Source organism: Vicugna pacos, chromosome 10 (assembly GCF_048564905.1).
Source record: "Vicugna pacos chromosome 10, VicPac4, whole genome shotgun sequence".
Lineage (NCBI taxonomy): Eukaryota > Metazoa > Chordata > Mammalia > Artiodactyla > Camelidae > Vicugna > Vicugna pacos.
The window spans coordinates 55,535,579-55,553,217 of record NC_132996.1 but is presented as its reverse complement, the minus strand read 5'-3'; the positions used below and the strand labels follow the sequence as shown (position 1 = coordinate 55,553,217).

The window sequence follows — 17,639 nt, the reverse complement described above, 5'->3', positions numbered from 1 at the left end:
AGACATACTTGTAGCAATGTTGAGACACATTTGTAGCAATGTTCGTTCTTTCTGAGTTATGAAAGTGGCATTAAAAAATATCTTAAAATACCTGAAGATTTCTGAATGAAAAGAAGCTTTATTTAGTGCAAAAGTTTGGAGGGGGGAGTTTCCCCCACATGCTGCTATGACCCAGTTACCTCTGTCACATTCATGAATTGTCTAAATGGAAACTACTCATCTTCCAAGACTCCAAAAGCTAAATAGCCCATAAAATATTCCACATTTGAACTGATAACAATTTCTCTCCTGCTTTTAATTTATGACAGAAGTAATCATCCCAGTTATTAAATCTCCAGGGAAAAAAATAAACCAAAAAGTGATACCACCTAGGGATCCCTGAAATTACCAATTTTTTCAACCTGGTCATAAATCCTCAGAAAACCTCAATTGTTAAACGTTGATCCAATGAGAGTTATTTCAATAGTTGACTCTTATTGTCTGCCTTACAGAAGTACAAGAAAAAATGTGATTACATGGTTTGATAAACACATGTAACTTGTCAACTACTTTTGTTGTCTCTAATAGCTAAAGAAAAATATGAAAAAATATCACAACATGTAGACTTCTTGTACTGTATCATTGAACTGTGAGTGTATCTTTTTGGCAATTCACCTCTTGCTTTCTTAACCTTTTTTATAATAATAATAATAATAATAATAATAATAACAATAATAATAATAATGATGTGCTCTGTTTATTTTGAGGTAAAAACCAAAGAGCCTAAAAGACTTGCTAGATAGATTGTCACGTTAAATAAGAATAGTTTAAAGGAGCTACATTGTATTAACTCCACTTTAGATGAAATGTTGCGACACAGAATGTTGAGAGGTCACTATTCAAAGCTGCACAGGCCATGGAAAAGTAAAATATCAAGTTTGCGTATAAATGATCTCATTTTAGTTCTTCCTATGCAATCTGAATTATTTTAAAATGTATGTAAAAATACTTCAATTTGGATAGTCTGTGTATACACCTAGCTAGTATCTATATTATGTGCTTTTTAACATGTGTAAAGATCATGAAATTTTATATATATATATATATATATATAAAATGATTGAGCCCATTCTTTAAAAAATGAATCTCAAATACCTTCACGTTTAGAATTTGAAGTATAAAATGAAAATAAAATCTGATATTCTAAAGGATGTAAAGTTTTCATAGCTCAAATATAAAAGCAATCGACTTTATTATTTGCTTAATCCTTAATTTTTTACAATAGTCCCAGAGTTAATATAGATTGCAGTGAAGTCAATTTTCTAAATTGCATTTGAGATATATTTTGTTGGTGCTTAACAGACTGAATGTCTAGGAGACATACAAGCAAAGTAAAGCGGACTTATATAAGGCTCATCTCCAATTCTTGGCTAATTTATAGGAAATGTTTATTAAATGAATCGCTGACCAACAGACTGACAGATGGACTGACTAACTGACTAAATCAATGACTATGAAAATATATTCATGCATTGAGCTGAGAGGCAAGAATTATGTTGAAGCACTGGAGCTTTTGATGAGTATTATCTTCTTAATGATGGCAGATAAAGATAGAAGCCCTCTTCTCGGTCATTCATTTTCTGCAAGGGAACAGTGAGGCTCAATGAGTCTGAAATAAATCTGAAATGCTGACACTTCTCGTACGGTTCTTTCTACTTATGCATGGGAAAGAGGCCTTCCTGTGTGAACAAGACACCTCCCGTAATCCCAAAGAGCATGTGCCCTCCACACGCAGTCTCTGTTGACAGCCCTGGGGTGGGAGTCAGGGACTTTCTGCATGGATCCATGGGGAAGTCAACAGAAGCCTTATAATGCCTCCCTCTGCCATTGCTATAGACACCCCTTAGCAGCAAGACTGAATCTCAGCCCTGCAGCCCAGACCCTTTCCAGCAGCCACATTCAGCACTGAAGGTTTGCCATCAGTTGCCCCAAACCTGGGAGTCTTCCCTTGTCCTATTTTTCATTCTCAGGCTACAAGCAAATCCTACTGGGCTTTCTTCCCCAAAAAATGTTTCAAAGTCCACATTTCTTACATCCATTTCTATCACTGGGTTTGAGCCTTTATCACTCTGGCCTGGACTCCTGCAATATTCCTCAACTTTCCTCCCTGCACTCAATCTGACCCTCAATGTCCATTTTCTACACGTCAGTTAATATCATCTTTAAAAAATGTGAAACAGGTCAGTAGCGCTCTCTTCTTACATCTTACAGGATTCCTATTACACTGAGAACTCAATCCAAAAATCTTATCAGGAGCTAAAAGTCCCTGCACTTTTTCTGTTTGTCTACCTCTCCAATTTCAGTTTTTAACAGTATCCTTCTTACCACACTCAGGGTGCAACAGTTTCCTGTTGGCTCCTTGGACATGTAAATATTGCAAGCGGATCTAAATTCCTTTGGTCCTGCACAATATACAGGCACTAGACTCTTTCTGGTAGATGGTAATAGGCAGAGAAGCCTGAGTGAAATAAGAATTAACTATACTCTCAGCACTAGGTAACAGTAAAGCAAAGTCACTGAGCTAATTTTGCCAAGCATGCAGATACTTACTAGACATACATGCTTGACTTAGTGAGTAGGCACAAAATAGTTCTGAAAATAAAGCAAAGCTCCATCTTTCTGTTCTTTTTTTTTTTTTTTTCCGGTGGGAGAGGTAATTAGGTTTTATTGTCTATTTTTAGAGAAGGTACTGGGGATTAAACCCAGGACCTCGTGCATGCTAAGCATGCGCTCTGCCCCTTGAGCTATACTGTCCCCCCCCATCTTTTTGTTCTTTTAGGTGCTCTGAATGTCACCTTTCAGCAGACTGCATTCCAGAGGCAGAATGAGTATGTATTTTTAGTTGGATCAGCCAATGAAATGTTCTTCTAACTCATGGCTGGACACAGAATGATTTATGGATCAAGCTTCAGGAATCTCCCCTGACATAAGGATATAAACTTGACACCTCACTCGATTCTTTAACCATGTTGATATAAAGGTGAGGAATGTCCCCAAAATATGCAGGTTGATCCACATATCATGAAGACCTTTAATTTCACCAATAAAGGCCCATTTCTACTATTTTTAATGCCAAGTATCAAGACATTTATTTGCCAATAAATCCCAGCTTACTAGTTTGTAATAATGATGATCATTAGCTGACCATCTGGTGTTGACTAAGAGAAGGAAAAAAAAATTTTGGTAGCTATCTCTGGAATGTGAATTTTCTTACATAATTTTGGACTGTGGGTTCTTGATTGAAACAGGAAACCCCCTCTTTCCTGGAGTCAAAGTTTAAGAAGCTGAAACTTACATAATATCACACTATCTACACTGAAGTAGTGCCATAATTTGAAAACATTTTAACATCATTTCAAGAATTTCACAAGTGCTGCTGGCTCTGTATAAGAAATGGTATAAACACCCTTCCTAAAGCTCTTCACATGTCAGCTCTTTCTTATTCTTCAGACTAAACCCCAAATGTCACACTTTCAAACAGTCCTTCCCTGACCAAGCTACCCAAAGCATTAGTAACAGTAAGCATAAAACAGTGAAAGTAACCACAACTATAATAATAACCAGTAATTTTGAGCCAAGTACTAGGCTAATCGCTGTACATTTATTGACTAAACCTCACAACAAGCCTATGAATTGGAATACTTATCTTTATTTTGCAGATGAGGAAATGAGACACAGACTTGCCAACATGACTTAATGGGGGAGTAGCAGAGCTGGGATTTGAATCTAGTGAGTCTCAGTCCAGCGTTCATCCTATTCACAGTTAAGAAACACTGACCCCATTCTGTTTATTTCTTAATAGTTTTTTTTACATAATCTGTATGTATTTTTATTTAATTCGTTGTTTTTTCTCATCTCTCACCAAAATGTAAGTTTCTTCAGGGCAAGGGATAATGTCTATCTTGTTCATCATTCTATCACAGAATCTAATACATTCCCTGACACATCGTTCGTGCTCAATAAATACAGTTTTGCAAAAAAAAAAAAGAATGAGAGTGATTGAACTCAGGTATAGTGTTGCTAATTCTCTCTGCTCTATGAAAGATACTGTCAAGAGAACGAGAGGAATGGGAGAAAATGTTTGCAAAAGACACATCAGATAATGGACTGTTATCCAAAATGTACAAAGAACTCAATAATGAAGAAACAAACAACCCCATCAAAAAATAGACCAAAGACTTGATCAGATGCTTCACTAAAGAAGATATACAGATAAGACATATGAAAAAATCTTCGCCTTACGTATAATTAGGGAAATGCACATTAAAACGACAACATAACCGCTACACATCTATCAGAATGGCTAAAACTGAAAATATTGACAACACCAAATACTGGTGAGGGTGTGGAGTGACAGGAACTCATATTCATTGCTGATGGGAATGCAAAATGGTACAGCCACCTTGGAAGACAGTTTGGTGATCTCTCACAAAACTAAGCATACTCTTATCGTATGTTCCGGCAGTTGTGCTCCTTGGTATTTACCCAGAGGAGGTGAAAACTTACGTCCACAAAAAACAAACACCTTCACACAGATGTTTATGGTGGATTTATTCATAATTGCCAAAACTTAGATGCAACTAAGATGTCCTTCGGTAGGTGAACGGATAAATAAACTGTTGTACATCGAGAAAATGGAATATTATTCAGTACTCAAAAGAAATGAGCTCACAAACCATTTTTAATATTAAGTAATAATAATAAGCCATATTTCTTAATATTAAGTGAAAGAAACCAATCTGAAAAGGCCACATGCTATACGATTCTGACTATATGACATTCTGGAAAAGTCAAAACTATGGAGACAATAAAAAAATTGTTTGTTGCCTTGGGTTGGGGGGAGAAGAGAGAGGAGTGAATAGGTGAACTATAGAGGATTTTTGGGGCAGTTAAACTATTTTATGAGATACTTTAATGGTGGATACACATCATTATACTTTTGTCTAAACCCATAACATGTACAATACCGAGTGAACTCTAATGCAAACTATAAACTTTGGGTGCTAATTATGTGTCAATGTAGGGTCATTAATTGTAACAAATGTACCACTGTGGTGTAGGATATCCATAGTGTGGGATTTTGCATATTTGGGGATAGGAGATATAGGAACTCTGTACTTTTCATTCAATTTTGCTGTGAACTTAGAACTTTTCTCCAAGCTTATTAAAACACACAAAAAATACAGCAGATCACCTGCATTTGCATCATTTTAAGGATAGTGTCCAAACTTCTTAGCATGGCATGTGACATCTCTCATGAACTTGTCCCTGCCTAAACGTGCATGTTAATTTGTTACACCTACACTTCTTTGTGTCCATGGGTACATATGCACGTGCATATGCGCATGCACACACACACACACACACACACACGTCTTTGCCCCACCTCTCACACTCTGATGATTCAGAACTTCATTCACTGAAGCAAAGGTCTCAGGCTCTTTTTCAGGCTGTCCCCTGTGAGTGGTGAGAGTTTCTGCTTTTCTTTAATTGACTAATTCTTACTTGTCTTTCGAGCCTTATTTTCTCAGAAGGCTGTTCTTAATTCTCCACTAATCTAATTCAGGTGCCTGTGATTGCACCCAGTACAAACCTTATTTTATCACAGAAGATGTCAAATTGTTCTATGACTGTTTATATATGTATATATGTGGCTGTATCCTTCAATAGACTATGCGTTCCTTGACGTAGAATCGGGGTTGTTTTAGCACAGTTCTATGTCCATAGTTGGTGCTCCAGAAATGTTTTTTGGATAAATGAATGGGGTGGGGTGGCGTAAGCTCTGATCCTAGAGCATTTCCAGGCGTGACAACTGCCTGTGGCAATCTGCCCTTCAGGGGAAGTGTGTGTAGTTGCTGGAAGCATGCTCCATCTTTAGTGGAGAGGGCCAACTTCGTTCCCTGGTGATGTCAATATGGCATCTTTCACCAGCTTGAACGTCCCCTGGCACTGAAAACACATAAAGTCTGGAAGCTGTTTATGAGACTGAGAAGGTGAGTCAACAGACCCTGTTCCAAGTTGGCAAGAAGGAGCACAGTCCTAAACAGCTAAAGCTCCGTAATTCACATTAAGCTTCTCATTAATTTAAATGTTAATGTAAATTTAAAACATGTTGTATTGATTTGGAACTGTTTTTGTGTGAATATTGCATAACTGAGCTCTCTAACGGCAGAATCCAAATGGACATCTCTTCACATCAACTTACGATTAAGAAAGAAATGAGGCTTTTTCTTTCTTCTCTCTCTCTTTTTGATCATGCAAAACCATTTGTTTTAGTTACGTGGTCTGGCCATGAGAACTTCTGACTTTGCTTGCGACTGATTTGGACAGTCCTCAGCAAAAATATCAAATTATGAATCTATTATTTTGGAGTATTGTACGTAAATGTCAAATGTATACAGAGATCAGTGTCCTTCCCATCTCACTGATGAGAAATCGAAAGTCTATGACCATGCTGGTCATTTCAGCCTATTTCGTTAGTTCTTCAGCCAGAATCTCCTTCTGCTGGGATTTATAGTTCCTTATTTTAAAAGAAAACATCATTTCAAAGGATGTCGTACTGTGTTAGGCTCTCGTCAGAGAAATAATGGTGGTGATAATAATGATGATGAAAATGAAATCTGGAAGTTTTTGCATATGCTTTCTTACTCTGTGCCAGATCTTGATGCAAAGTCTTAAAAAAAAAAACTCACTTAATCCCCAAGGTAGCACAGAGAGGGGGCTGCTGCTGTTACCCTATTTTAGAGATAAGGAACCTGTCCCCTGGAGAGATTAAGCCACATCCCTAACATTCCACAACTGGAAAGGGATGTTGCTGGCCCTAGGACTCAGGCTGGTCTGACGCCAAGGTCTTTTTCATCCGCACTATGCTCTTTGGGTCTTAAATCGCACAGTGTGATTGATACTTGCAGCCCTAGAGAAGTGAATTCCTCATGGACAGAGAATACAGACTTGTGGTTACTGGGGGGGGGTAGAGGGTGGGAAGGGATAGACTGGGATTTCAAAATTGTAGAATAGATAAACAAGATTACACTGTATAGCACAGGGAAATATACACAAAATGTTATGATAAATCACAGAGAAAAAAATGTGACAATGAGTGTGTATATGTCCATGAATGACTGAAAAATCGTGCTGAACACTGGAATTTGACACAACACTGTAAAATGATTATGAATCAATAAAAAATGTAAAAAAAATTTTTTTAATTTGCATTCTTTTTTATTGAGGTATAGTCAGCTTACAATATGTCAATTTCTGGTGTACAGCATGTTTCAGTCATACATATACATACATGTATTCCTTTTTCTATTCTTTTTCATCATAGATTACTATAAGATATTGAATATAGTTCCCAGTAGAAACTTGTTGTTTATCTATTTTATATATAGTAGTTAGTATCTGCAAATCTCGAACTCCCAGTTTATCCCTTCCCTAACCGTAAGTTTATTTAGAGTAGTGGATTTCTTGTTGAAGACATGCATATAAACATGCAATTAAGGATATAATGTTACCATTGAGAAGCTGGGTAGATGGATGACATCCAAAAACGCAGTTCCTAGTTCCTGAACATCTCGTGTCTTATTTCCTTCACCTACACACTATGAAATTTGATTAGTGAGGCCTCTTCAGTCCCACGTTCTGTGAACCTGTGTAATGATATGATTCACTTTGTTCTGATCAACAAACTCTCTGCCTGGTTCTTCTCTTCACAACCACCCCCTACAGGGCTTCACATCCGATGCTTCTGCCCCTGCAGACAGCCCCACCCAGCTCAGCTCTCTGTACTCACATGCGTACGAAGTAAGCCTCCTGCTCGCAACACATTTCTCTGAAACACGCTAAATACCAGGCAGAAAACTCAGGCTGCAAGACAGAAAAAGCAGCATTTTGCTCCCCTAAACATAGCAGTGAAATACAAAACCATAGTCCAAGCCTTCATGTATCAAAAGATAATACCAACCAATGCTTTCAGAGGCTCAGATAGTATAAGACCGAGAGAACTTACTGAAATTGAATATTTACTGGCTTAGAAGAAGCCAACAAACGCTGTAGGGCCAGGATGCATCGCACAGTAAGGGCTTTAGGCTCTGAGATCACACAGACCTGGAAACTCTGCACTTACTGTTTCTCTCTGGGCAACTGACATGCCTCAGTTTCCTCACCTAAAAACAAGAATAATAATTCAAAATTACAATAGGGTAGTTATAAAGTTTAATCTATAAAATAATGTAGAGAGTTTATCCCAGTATCAGATACGTAATGCAGGCTTAAATTAATCTCCATTACTCTAATAGCAACCACAAAAAAAGTTCATGTGTTACTTTTAAAGTTATCCTTGTAAGTAGTAATTTGAGCTATCACTCAGTTATCAGTTTTAGGAATTGTATTGTTTTTACAGGACAATGATTACAAATTAGATATGAATATTTCACCCAGAAATGTTTTTCCCTTTGAAGATATCTGATGGAGTTAAAAAAAATAATGTCATGTTATGTTGTCAGATTCTGTAAGCTATCTATCTAACTGGTTTCCCCAGTTTCTACAGAATTATAGTTTCTTCCTCTCAACGTTAGGGTAGCAGAAGGCTAGACAGCCACTGCGCCGCTGGTCATCAACCCCCAGAGGAGTATGAATCCTGAGAATTTGAAATCCAGGTTTTACTAAGCTCCATGAGATACACAATTGATTTCTTCAATAGACAAACCTGAAATTAACTGATTACAATCAACTTAATATCATTTACTGACAAGTAACTGCCCAACAGAGATAGAAGGAAGTAACTGATACATATAATAAGTTTACAAAAATTCAGGCTTTGTCTAAACGTGCTTTACTACAAATTCTTCCTGACCATTCTACCTATATCACACCATGTCCTCAGATGGAAAATTATCACAAAATTTGAAAGATGGAAAGGGACTTAGAGGCGATCCTGTACAAAGCTCTTAATTTTATGTGTGGAGAGATTAAGACTCAGAGACGTTTGGATACTTGCCCAAAATTGCCTGGCTCATTATGATAGGGTGATCAATTAAGTCTAGTTCTGATTTTCAGTCCAATGCCTGTATTTATTCATTTCCTTGTTGCTATATCAAACTGAGAAATACGTAAATTATAGTGTACATTTTCTAGTCCATTTTTAATGTCCACTTGGCTATTATGGTTAGAATAAACTGATAACTGTATCTATTATTTTGAACTTACGATGGTGGATGAGGTAAAAGTAGGAAGTCTTTCCAATTTCTGTACAAAATATTATTCAAAGTGTTTCTCCAATGAAGTGTGTATGACACATGACACACTTCAATGATACAATGCAGTGACCATTGGTAAAGGGAAGCAAGACTGGCAAATGTAGAGATGAATAAACTAAAACAACTATCTCTCTCTGTATCTGTATCTATGTGAATGTTTCTGTCTGTATTTGCCTATCTATATTAGAAAGAAGAAAGACTAAACGCTATCGGGGTAATGTGACAAGCTGGAGTATCTAATAATAGCCTTAAATTTGTTCTCAATTGCATAATTTAAAAAGATAATATTTGTGTTTGTCTTCCTCCAGGTATAAAAGAAACGATATCTACAGAAATCCAGAACGCTTCTTTAACCTCTTTGGGTTTTCTCAGGAAGATCAGAGACTTCGGGGAAATTTCCAGAAGGTAAGTTTCAAGTACCACTAATCTGTTTTCCTGTGGCTTCCTTGCTAGCTTACAAAGTTCAGAACAAAAGAGATGTTCTGTAAGTCAAAAGAGTGGACAAAGGGTGAGCCAGATTCTGCTTTTCATAAATGATACAGTTAATATCTGAGAATGTGATTTCAATGTGTGCCCAAAACAAGCTTCCTAACACTGAACCCCAGCATGAGAGAGGTTTACCCACCCCGTCCCAGGATGGGCAGCTGCAGCCTCCCCCAGCATGGCAGCTGCCCTGTAAACTCTCCAGTGTGGAGCAGCAGGCCTGAATGCGTCTTCCTCTCAACATCCTGCTCTGAATGTGAAAGCGAAGAGAGTGGGTTAAACTAACTGATGAAGTCTTGCTCCCAAGGTCACCAATCACAGAAGCAACTCTAATAACCAAGGACAGGAGACAGTAAAGTGAATAAAGAGAAGCCAGATGAGCTAATATAATGGAGTTTTTTCACATGGAGAAGTAAAGTAGTAATAGGGAATAAGTATTCCGTAATACCGCTGAAAAATAGGAGAGGCCTGCCAGGGAAAGGAAGGGCTCTGCACAGCTTGCACGAGGCTTTCGTTAACCTAAGAGCACACTCGGAGAGTTCCCCCTGAGTGATGGAGGCAGCCACAGTGCTGTTGTCTCCTGCTTTAAGCAGCAAGCCAGACTCTAAGCAGAACCTTTGCCAACTGCCTATTAGAAGTCATGTATTATTAGAATCACAAGGGGCATGTATTGTCATAGAGAAGACGACACTAAGACAGACTGCTGGCATTTGTGGTTTTACTCTTTTTAAAAAGCCCATTACATAGAGTAATCTTTAATATTTCAGGCATATGATTACACGATTCTGTAAAGAGGGTGTGGAGAAAAAAGTTTAGATAGTGAGTGAGATTAACTAACTGTTCAGTGGACTTGTCTCACTGGGAATTTGTATTTCTAACTTAATAAGTCATCTGTTTCACTTGGTTTTATTTGTTGGTAGAAAATAAAACCTAGAAAAGGGAACTTATTACAAGGACAGAAAAAAAAAGTCAGAGGCTTGAACAAAAGTAAAATAGTAGACTTTGGTACAGGACTATGAGCCAAGCCAAGTAGGTCTTGGTAGCAGCAGCCACTTAATATTTTCAACTGGATGGTGCCTCTAGAATGAATGGACCTTGTTCCTTTCATATGGGTTTTTCTTCATCTGAGAGTCAAGATCATGCAAGAAAAACTTGGATTTATTTTGGTCATTCAGTTTGGTTAAATTTTCGTGATTTCCCTCTCAATGGTTATACTGCAGTAGCAAAAGAAAACATTGAATAGATTGGAAAATTTTTATCTTCTGTGATGGAGGAGCAGTCATCTGGATTTGCCACTCCATCATGAATACATATCATGGAGAATAATTAATCATCAAAAATGAGATAAGGGCTGTCATCAGGAAAAAGAGCCTGTATTTAATACTATTTAATACTCATCATATTGTAGCATAAAGTGGGTACCGCCTATTAACATGAGTAAGCTGCAAAAACATATGGGCACAATGACATTTAGGAAGTCGGTTATTAGCAAATGTCTCTTGGGCAGATCCTTAAAGAATGTCAAAGGACTGCTAGATTGATCAGCCTTTTAACTTGGACACTCAAAAGTCGTATTTCTGAAAGTTTTACGTAAGCTCGAAAGTATGAAATCAACTAGTCCCCCAAAATGAAAAAAATATTATGCTCAAAGAGAGGAGAGGACCGGTAAGAATATAAAAAGACTGGAAATTCACTGGGGGTGCCAAACCTAAAAATCTTTCATAAAGCAAAAACCTTTAAAGCGCAACAAAGTGGTCCTCGTTCATTACGGCTTCCTGCTCCAGGAAGAAACAAATGCAGCTCCTAACTTAGAACCCTGATTGAAGTCCTCAGGATTTCTTCATATTAAGTTCAAACAGAGGCATGCTCGCCGTTGATATTTAGTAAATGCTAGTGGAAAAAATGATTGAATGAATAGTTAGATTAATTATAAATGTATTAGACAATTTTCCAAGATATACTTGTTTAACCATCTAGTTTTAAGTGAGTCAATATCAATTTTTTCCCCTTTTTCCCATGTCCTCAAAGGCTTTCTAACGCCATTCTTTTAGCATTGCATCAGGAAACCAAAATGAAACAAACAAACAAACAAAAACCCAGAGGTAACTTAAGAGAAAGCTATATCCATCCCTAATAGATCTATTCTAAAGAATTTATCTCAGAAGTTCAAAGCAATCTGGTTTCTGGGTACCAATAAATCATAGCATAATAAATCAGATCATAGTGGGAGCATTCTAATTTTAATTTTACCTGAGATTTATGAAGTTCCTAACCATATTTTGAGTCTGTTGGTAAAGTGAATGAATAATGGGTTTTATAGGAATGTTTGGGTATTCAGGGAAATTTTCCAAGAACCTTTTGCAAAAACATATTAAAATCTTAGGGGAGATCAGGAAATACAACCATCCCTTTGCTTAACCATCACAGCTCTTCTCTATCTGCTGTGTGTAAGCTCTGGAGTATAGATTTTTGCCCATTTGGGATGATTTATCCAAATAGGAATTGGCCTTCCAGTCCTTAAGTTTATTTCTGACCTCTCCTTGCTAATAGAAGGACAGAGAATTACTGTCTTCTCAAAGGTGGTTAAACGAACAAGAGCAACAGATTGCAACAAATAAAGTTCCAAATAGCCTTGTCAGGTTTGTGATTCATATACAAAAGAATAGACATCTACATGGTTAAGTTGCAGTGGCTATTCCTTGATGATTGACATTTTTATTTAGGAACAAATAGAGTTTCACTTATTCCTGGAAAACATATCTATAAATTAGATCCCCCAATGTCTAAAGTGAGATATGTAATTTCAAGTGAAACAATATTATTGCCCCAATCCAAGGAGAACTAAATGGATCTTTGCTATTGTCACATCCATGGGAATTTTTTGATAAAAAATACATAGCTTTTTCCAGTTTGGGTTGTCTGTAAAATGTGGCTGTATTGGTAGTGACTGAAGTAGTTATTAGATCTGATTCATAGAGTTCTTGGTAATAGAAAAAGCACGCCCACGTTCCCATGACTCAGGCCCTGGTTAACAAATCTTTACACCATCAATCTGATGGAGCCCTATTCAGGGAGATCTCAAGTCCTATGGGAGGCCTCTTCCTTGATCTTTAAATTAAAAACTGAATTAGAGCACCCAGCAGGGGCAAGAGTGTAGAGAAAGAATGTTTTTATAAATGGCTGTGGAGAGAGTACCTTGGTGCAACTTTCTGGAGACCTATATAGCATGCTAGCAAATGTCTTTAAAATATGCCTACCCGTGTCCCAAGATTTTCTTTTCTAAGATTTATCTTAAAGAAATCAGTGAACAAATGAATGAAGATATATGTGCATGCGTGATCACTGGAGCGTTGGAAACAGTTGCAATATATTAGAAACAATCTAAATACCTGAAAATAAAGGACTCCTTGTAATACAGTTTATTGATAGAATAAACCACTATATAGTCATTATAGTGGTTATAGTCATTAGTAATGATGCTGCTGCTTGGAATATATCATGGGAATACATTCACAATACAGTATTAATTTTGAAAAATCTGATTACAGGGATTTATGCAACTATGATATCAATAATTATATGTTACATGTATTATGCATCTTACGTGTATAGAAAAATATCTGAGTAACAGGACTATGGCCTATTCTTTTTATATATTCTTATTTTAAATAGAAATAGATGTAAGTATATAAACTGAGAGAATAAAATAGATTGCAAACTAGGGGAAAAGGTCTTCAGTGAGAGAAGACCCTCTACTGCCATGAAAAGGCATACACACATACAACCTCTTTAATAATCCTTACTGTCCTCACTCCAGAAGGCCCTTGGAAGCAGGTGTTTCTGTGAACTTACCATGTTTTCCTGAGAATGTAGCTGAGCTGGGACTCCTATTGTCCTAGTTTATAACAGCGACATCTCTTGATTGTTGCTGGTACAGGAAAAAATGGGGGCACAGGTGGATGTCCACGTCCCAGGTCTCGGTTGAGTCCCTGGGATGCACCCCGCCAAGTGCAAGTCCTTGGCTTTGCACAGGAAAGAATTTAAGAGTGAGCCATAGTTGAGTGCAAGTGGACTTATTCGGAGAGACGCACACTCCATAGACAGCGAGCAGGCTGCCTGGGAAGGTGAGGGAGCAGGAGACACTTCGAGGCACCGTGTGGCTGGTTTTTATATACTAAAAAGTGGGAGGATTATTCCAGCTACTTTGGGAAAGGGGCTGGGCTTCCCAGGAACTGGGCCACTGGCCTCTCTTTGACCCTTCCTGGTTGGGCTCGGAACCGTCATGGCGCCTGTGGGCGCGCCATTCACCAGCTAGTACGCGGCAGTGTGTATAATGAAGCTCAAGGTGCGCTGGAGGCCGAACCTCCTGCCCTCTCGGGCCTCACGGTCTATTGGGAGTTGACTTTTCCGCCATCTTCGTGCTAATTGCGGTCATTCCTTTAGTGGTTGTGCCCTTCCCCCTTCCCTCCTGTCTGTTGCTACAAGTCATAGACTGGAGGGGCCATAACCACTAGCAGTATGGTAAAAAGCATGGGGGCGGGTGGCTTAAAACTAATATAAACAAAACCAGTTTATCATTTACAAATAAGACTAAAGAGCAAGAATGTGAGATGTGATTTGCCTGGGCTAGGGATGGTTAAAAGCGGAAGGCAATGATTATGGGCTGCTAAGTAGCAGGGTAAAGCCAAGATGAATGCTGGTGTGGCACCTATTTGGTTCTCAGTGAAAGGAGTGCATGAGTTTGTTACTGAAAAAAGTGAGGCCAAACAAACCGAACGTTGGAATTTGGAGCAGGTTTCTTGCAGGGCCAGGCAAGGAGGACGGGTGGCTCCTGCATGAAAAACCTGAAGTTCCTGACGGTTTTTCAGGGGAAAATGTTTATAGGCAAAATTTGGGGTGAGGGCTTCAGGGTGTGTGACTTTCTTCTGATTGGTTGGGGGTGAGGTAACAGGGTGCTCCAGGAATCTTGTGCTCAGCCTGAAGTTGCCCTCCTATACCGGGGTGGGGACCTTAGCTCCCGCAGAAGAGCTCAAACATATTGTTCTGTCTGTTCCTTGAGCAGGAACCAGGACCCTGCCCCAAGGCTGCACTATTGTTTCTTGACTGCTCCTCCTTTGTTTCTGCATTCCTTCCTTCCCTGATTAGCAACTGTTTGAATCTGCCCTTTGGAACTCGGGGAAGGACGAGGAGGCTGAATGACACCTATATCCTACAAAAGAAAAACAGGGGTTGGAAAGGATTTGTACCTGGGAGGACCCCACAGGGTCCTGCTCCTTTCAAGTGGCAGTGATGAAAATGACAGATTCAGAACCCTGCAAGCCTGCACAGTACAAAAGAAAGGGCACCTGCTCAGGGAGGTGCCGATGTGTTGATCCAGGGACCTGGAACTCTGGTGCAACCACCATCAAGTCTTTGCAGGTAACTGAATGTGCAAGTAAATGCCCTTCAAGCTAAACCCCTCTCCTCTCATCCAGGTTGTCGATGCTACTCCTTCTAGAATATTGGAATGTTGATTAAAAAAAACAAAACCAACAACCCAAATTATACAACCTCAAAGCTGAGAGAGTTATGTTTTATTCTGGGGCTTTGCTGAGGGCTGTAGCCCAGGATTCAGTCTCTCATAGCTCCAAAGAACTATTCAAAGTGGGAATGGAGGAGCCAGTGTTGGGCCAACTGTTGTCCATCAAAGTCCAACGACCCCCGTTCCTGGGCCCTCAGATGTCTGCCTGTGATTTCTCAACAGATAAAGTATGTTCTTTACTGGGCGTGTTTCCCCTAACAAACCAATAGCTCCAGGTAATAATCTCACAATAGCTCAGGCTGGCTTGTTTCAGCCCACCGTATCAGAGTCAAACGCACTGCCTTTCCGGGACCCTAAACCTCTTACCTCACCTACAACCAACCAGAGACTTGTGCACAAGCCGATCAGGGACCTCGTGGCCCTACCTTATAAAAGACCCCCACATCCAGCCCTCAGTGCTCACACAGACACCTCTCATCAGTTTTCCACAGTGTACCCCTAATAAACTCCTTTCTGTTCTCATCCTTTATCTCTGGTAAATTCTTTTACCAACACGCATGTCACCGTGTCACCGACTGGCCCCTGTTGTGTCCCACGACAGCCAGGATATATATGAGTTTTTGCTGAAATAAAACCATGTGGTGGATCATCCAAAGATGACTGCTAATCACAAAAAAAAAAAAAAAAGGACATCTCACGTTAAAGGTTTTAGTGCTTTTCTATGGGAAGATGCAAGAGTCTGTGTTCATTGAAATGATTCCTTTGATATGCACCTTAACTACCTAGGGCCAGTATCCCATTCTTCTCCATCCCGAATTCCCCTCAGGGCCTGCTGCTGGGGAATGCTGTGGTGACTCACGGCTTGATGGAAGGCAACATTGTTTACTGAAATAGCGGGTAACATTTTCTGTCCACCAGATCCCGCCATACTGCATGTCACGGGGTGCAGTGGGCCAGTACTCCAGTGGTAAAAGAACTTACCAAAGACAAAGGATGAAAATGGAGTTTATCAGGTTACACTGCCATAGACAGCAGTGGGCCACACAGATGAGCGGTGCCTAATGAGCCCTGAGGGTCACTTGCTGAGGTCTTTTATTAGAGAGGGTTCCATCAGGTACCGAGGGATCACAAGGTGTATGACCTGCTCTGCACAAGTCTCTGGCTGGTTGATGTTGAGATAATAGGGCAGGGAGGGGGTCATGGAAGGGAAGGGCTGCGCGGCTCCGCAGGAGCTGTGACCTGTTGCTTCCCGGCATTGTATGGATGATCCTCTCCACTGAGGCAGGATTGTATTAGGAAAGGAGTGTTCTTTGTTATCTTTAAAGGGCAGCAGCAGGGCATCTGAGGGGCCTTGGAGCAGGAATCTGCCAGATGTCTGTGGCCCCCACACTGCATTCACGGAGTGGTTAGTATCCCTGAGGCAAAGAAGGCTAAAATGGGAGCAGCCCCATAGAAAAAGTTCCCCTGGAAGTCGCTTTTCACTTAGCATTCTTGGGTGGATCTGTGTTGGTGCCATGAATGGTTAGGAATTTTTCTCTTATGAGGTTTTGAATGAGAATCTCTTACCTTATCATTACTGTTATCATGAAAATAATGGCTGGTAACAGTACTGGAGGAAGGACTTCCTGTGCATGTTACTGGAACTAAGCCTCTTCACAGGAGTTGTCTCCATGAGTTTTCACAGCACCCTATCTACAGTCCTTTCAAAGATCAAGACACAAACGGGGAGAGAAGTTAAGCTTGTTCAAGGTCATTCAAATAGAAAGGAGGTGGATGTGGAATTAAAATCTAGGCAGGATAATTCAAATCTTAAGCTTTGACAGCTCTTCTGACTCTGTGTAGAACAGAACACACTATCATGTTTACTTTTGGGGACTGTTGTTTTAAAGCAACAGTACTAATTAACAAAGACTGACATCAGATGTAACCTAGCCAGATCCCCCAGGACTCAGAATTCTTCTTTTTCAGATATTCTTTTGTATTTTCCATAACAAAAGAGGGGAGCTGGTGAGTTACAACCCCATTACTCAACTTTAGTTTTCTTCTTTTGCCCTAACCTGAGGAATACATCCATGAGAAATAACAAGATGTGAATGAACTCCATAGCCTTAGAAAGGAAAGATGTCCAAAGCACTTAGCATCATATGGGAGCATCGTACCTGACGGGGGAAGCGCACACTCTAAGCCTAGGGTATTTGCTAAGTCATAACCATTTGGAAAACAGGTGAAGTGAAAGTCACCTGCTAAGTCTCAAACACGCCACAGCACGTTTCAGCTGAGAATGCTTAAAAATAAAATACCGGAGAAGGCAAGCTCTTTGAAGTTACGTTTGCATGTGA

General features: G+C 39.4%; 1 protein-coding gene across 11 annotated transcripts in view; it reads left to right on the top strand.

The window, feature by feature from the left end:
* LRRC4C (leucine rich repeat containing 4C) overlaps window positions 1–17,639 on the top strand; it is a 1,285,379-nt gene that overhangs the window by 1,094,305 nt on the left and 173,435 nt on the right. For all 11 annotated transcript variants that reach the window (XM_072969820.1, XM_072969821.1, XM_072969819.1 and 8 more), the window contains one exon: window positions 9,605–9,701. The gene's annotated coding sequence lies outside the window, so the exon portion shown is untranslated. The remainder of the gene's footprint in view (window positions 1–9,604; window positions 9,702–17,639) is intronic.